A 5,034-nucleotide genomic window follows, 5' to 3' on the forward strand; every position below is an offset into this window, starting at 1 on the left:
GTGGCAAGCCTACCTTTTGAACCTTGTTTGGTCCAAATTTTAGCCTGATTTTACTTAGAAACATCTCTTTCCCTTTTCCTCTTTTGATCATATCACAAAAATGCTGACTCATACTTTTTAAAAATTTTTACTTATTTTTATTTTAGAGAGAGAGACAGGGTGAGTGGGAGAGAAGTGCAGAGGGAGAGAGAGAAAGCATCCTAAGCAGGCTCCACACTCAGCATAGAGCCCGACGTGAGACTCGATCTCATGACCCTGGGATCATGACCTGAGCTGTAATCAAGAGTCAATAAACCAGCTGAGCCACCCAGGTGCCGCTAACTCATACTTTCAATAAACACTTCCCAATAGCAAATTTTCATTGCTCTACCAGTGTCCAGGAGGTTTGGCCAAATAAAGGTGTGGTAGTTCACCATGGCTTTAGCTTCTGCTGGGTGATGAAAGCTCTTAGATTCTAGTGATTCCATCTTTGCCTTTGTCCTTCCAGCATTAGGTCATAGCAATGTTCAGCTGTTGCCAACTTCTGGTGGCAGTTCCATCCTCTTTCTGGCACCTCAGCACTTCCAGTACCTGTGACCAATTCCACACCTTAAATTCCATCCATTTAGAGTACATAGAGAGGGGCACCTGGGTGGCTCAGTCAGTTGAGCACTGGACTCTTGGTCTCTGCTCAGGTCATGATCTCACAGGTTCATGGGATTAAGCCCTGCATCAAGCTTAACGGTTGACAGCATGGTGCCTGCTTTGGATTTTCTCTCACTGCCCTTCCCCTGCGCATTCTCTCTCTTTCTCTCTCTCAAAATAAATAAATGAACTTTAAATAAAATAAAATACATAAAGAAGTTTCTCCTTTCTTTTTCTGCTTGAAAAGTGATGCGCACTTGAGTGATGCCCACTGAAAGTTCATATACCTAGGGACATTATAAACTATAACCCAGATAACCTAGCACAATATCTGAAACAGCCAGATAGAAATTCTACAAGATAACTTTTACAATAGGATCACACATCTATGGAGTTTTATTCTCTACAATGTACATTTACATATATTATGATTTTATCCTTCTAATTATTATTTGAAGTATGGAAAGTAGACACTATTTTTTATCATTTTACAGTTAAAGAAATCAAGTATAGACAGGTTCAATGATTTTCCCAATTATGGAATGATTGGTGGAAAATGAATGGTGGAAAAACCATACCTCTAACACACATTTTTTCAATAGCAAATTCAGGATGTATGATGCAGATTATACTGAAATTTGACATGGGTGATGGTGGGCTAAAATTTGTGCCAAGAGGACATGGTGATATAGAAGGAAAACAAACCAAGGAAGTGGAGCTTCTGCATTCAGAGTTACTTTCTCTGGGGCTTCATCTGTGTACTTAATTACCTTGCAACAGGAAGAGGTATGTTGATGCCTCACTAGGAGATATAATGCCAGCCATGGGTCCAAGAGCCATGGGAATTCCACTTCTTCTCTGCTGTGGATGGAGACTCTGACTCAGTATCTTCTGATTGTGCTATCATGGAACTCCCCAACAGCTGTGTGTTCTAAGCAAGTTACAAATAACTTTTTGATATTCATTTTGTTGGTCTATTACATCTGCCCCATAACTGTTCTCATGACTTTTTAAAGCTGAGTTGGAAATATTCAACCAATTAGTAGTCATTTTTTAAGTTTATTTATTTTGAGAGAGGGAGAGAGAGACAGAGAGAGTGAGCATGTATGAGTGGGGGAGGGGAAGAGAAAGGGAGAAAGAGAATCCCAAGCAGTCTCCATGCTGTCAGTGCAGAGGCTGATGTGAGGCTCGATCTCAGGAACTGTGAGATTATGACCTGAGCCAAAATCCAGAGCCAGATACTCAGCCAAATGAGCCCCCCAGGCACCCCCAGTTAATAATCATTTTAACAGAAGCAGTGGTTTATGATGTATTTTTACCTAACATCATGATCCAAGAAGCCAGCGACAGGAATAGAGATATTATTGTCTGTATCTAATAAAGGAGGAAATGGGTTCAGAATGACTTACTCACCGTACTGCATGAGTGCCAGGGCAAGAACGTGATCCCAGACCACCTGACCCTAACAACGGTGCTCTATTCTGTGATGGAAATATTCCCAGAGAAAGCATTGAGTAATACAAAATCTCTTCTTCAGCTTTGTAAGCAAACCATAGACATGCCTATAGCATGATCTAAAATAAAAAATCCAGCCTATATTTTGAAACCCTATGAATTTTCAATGTTACACAAATAAGTAAACAGTTAAGTTCACAGAATTTTAAAGCCTAAAGAGACCCTCACATGTTGAAACAAATGTTCTCCTTTTTTAAAATTTATTTATTTATTTTGAGAGAGAGAGAGACAACAAGCACGGGTGGGGGAGGGACAGACAGAGAGGGAGAGAGAGAATCCCAAGCAGGCTCCACACTGTCAGCACACAGCCTGACATGGGGCTCAAACTCACAAACCATAATATCATGACCTGAGCCGAGATCAAGTGTTAGACGCTTAACCAACTGAGTCACCCAGGCTCCCCTGAATGTTCCCCTTATCTGAATCTTTTTGGTGGCAGGCAGACAGTTAAATATGTATAGACAATGGTCAGAAATTTCCCCCTTCCAGATCACATGCTTTATTTCCTCATGTCCGATCCTGACCACTTCTAGCCTGGTGCTGTTGTTGGCAGGTGAGTAAAAACACTTCATGCAGTCTCAAGTAATCCTCTCATAAAACAGTGTAATTTGACCCAGTGCTAATGTCCATCAGGGTATTACCAGAACATCTTGAGCCAAAACTAACTTCTCCATCTGTTTCCCAAGATCTGAAACATTGTTAACCAAAACAAATCATTTTATTTCATACTCTTAGGTCCCGGTGTAAACCCTAACACCTCTGGCAAAGGTTTAAAGCATGACCTTCTTCCTGTGCTCTTTAAGGCTTTCTGGGTTCCCTTTCCAGCGTCACCTTCCACTGAACACCCCCCTGTGTGTCCTTCTGACTCTTGGCTGCTGAAGGTCTACCAGGAAGTCCCCATCCCCTGACTGTTATCCACTGAGTCACTAAGTCCTCTTGCACCCTCCATCAGCTGCTCTGGGCTGTGAGTGTTCTTTGTCTCACTACAATTATTCCTAAATTCACACATACAGCATGAGACTCGATTCAACGTCCAAAGCCTACCTCTAAATGCTACTTTCTCCATGAGGTCTTCTGAGATTTTTTTTCCTCTGTATCTGAGGTTTTCCATAATGATCTACCACCATCAAGTTTCCTTATGCAATGTAATTTACTGCTTTGAACATTAGCTTTTTTCTTTTCTTTTCTTTTCTTTTCTTTTCTTTTCTTTTCTTTTCTGTTCTTTTCTTTCTGTTAAATAAAGAGGTTGGACTCAGTCACTAGTTCTGAAAGTTGGTGGCAAATCAGTTGGATGTGAAGAGTTCATTGATAGTACAAATTTCTAATCCCTCCCGACTCTTAATGAACCCAAATTCTTCGAGGAATACAAGGGAAGAAAGGGAAATAAGACATGAGAAGCCTCACACGTAATAAATTATTTATTCTTACACAGCCTGTATTACAACATTTGGAAAAATATGAGGGGCCTAAGATAAACTCAAACCTAAACATGCTAGTTTTATTATTATTATTATTATTATTATTATTAACTTGATTGGAATTATTGACAGAACTAGATCCAACACTGTTATAATTGCTTGGTTGTATGGAATTGATTTAAATTGGATATTTTCTTGTAATATTACCTTAACTACTCAAACTGTCCTAAGGACATTAAAATAAAGCAAAAGACAACATATAGACATGAGGAAGAAAGCACTCTTTCCAACACAAAATCTTGTCCAGATCCTGACAGCAAAAGATCGTGAGCATTTTTGACATGCCGACATTCCAGTCTGATGGGGAAGCTGTACCCTCGGTGTTCCAAACTGTAACCTACAAATTATATTGCTGCCCCAGGCAGACAAGGTCACAGGTAAGACCATTTACCCAATGAAAACAATTTAATACCAAAGTGGTAAAATGCAGATATTGATTTTTTTGCAATGCAAAGTAGTACAGATCCTTGTGCCTTCTTAAATGACAGCTTATTTTTTCTGGAAGACTAAGAAATCATAAAGGTGAAGAGCATGGATGATTTTTTGCCACCCTAAACCCCCAAAATCAGAAGGAAAGAATGGGAAGTAGTCAGTTTACCTGCTGCTGTGATGAAGTCTATTTCCAAACCGGTTTTGTGGCAGCACTGCTCACTGGTAATCAAGGCGCTTCATGATTTAATGTACCTTGATTAGCATAGCAATTTGCTATACCTTCCTCAAAAAGCGCTAATCAATTTTAGCAACTGGTAGAGTGAAAACACCACACAAATTGCTCTCCTGGCCCCAAATTGCTAATCAATTTTGAAAACCTAAATCAATCTGCATTTTATACTGTCATTCCTCACTTGACATTTTTAATATCTCTCACGACTCCAAATTCGGAGGAATGAGTTTTCATGGCAAATAATGAACAGAAATGATATTACATTTTGGCTTAAAGATTGTCATTTTTTGCTCCCAACATATACGCCTCTCGCTTGTAAAGCATTGGTGTGTGTGTGTGTGTGTGTGTGTGTGTGTGCAAGAGAGAGCAAGTTATTTTAATAATCAAGGCCCTGATGAAGTAGCTGTGCTTCCCTTCCTCATTTCAAAAAGGAAATTGCTACATTTATAAAAATTTGGGGTAAACTATATGAATGAGATGCTGGTGCATTATTAATTGAATGGTGAGAATATTAAAGCCACAGCATTTTAGAATCAGGAAGGGGTTGTAGGAACCATCCCTTGGCTACAGAGGTCGTCACAGAAGTATTCAGCACCTGCCTCCAGGCCTCCTGGATCCAGACCCAGGCTAATGGCCTCTACCACGCATGAAAGTTGTCCTCAAGTACCACGTTAGTAGGTATGAAATTACTGCCAAGAGGAACCAAGAGGCTTCTAATGCACCACATTAGCCATATGCCCTGCAAAACTGCTC

General features: G+C 40.0%; 1 long non-coding RNA gene across 1 annotated transcript; it reads right to left on the reverse strand.

Moving 5' to 3' along the window:
- Positions 1 to 341: 341 nt before the first annotated feature.
- Positions 342 to 1,482, reverse strand: LOC122237004. The gene is made up of 2 exons (XR_006215197.1): positions 1,395 to 1,482; positions 342 to 570 (listed from the first exon to the last, which is right to left on the reverse strand). It is a non-coding gene; the product is annotated as an uncharacterized LOC122237004 (long non-coding RNA).
- Positions 1,483 to 5,034: the final 3,552 nt, after the last annotated feature.

The sequence above is a fragment of the Panthera tigris genome, chromosome A3 (assembly GCF_018350195.1).
Source record: "Panthera tigris isolate Pti1 chromosome A3, P.tigris_Pti1_mat1.1, whole genome shotgun sequence".
In the NCBI taxonomy this organism is placed as follows: Eukaryota; Metazoa; Chordata; class Mammalia; order Carnivora; family Felidae; genus Panthera; species Panthera tigris.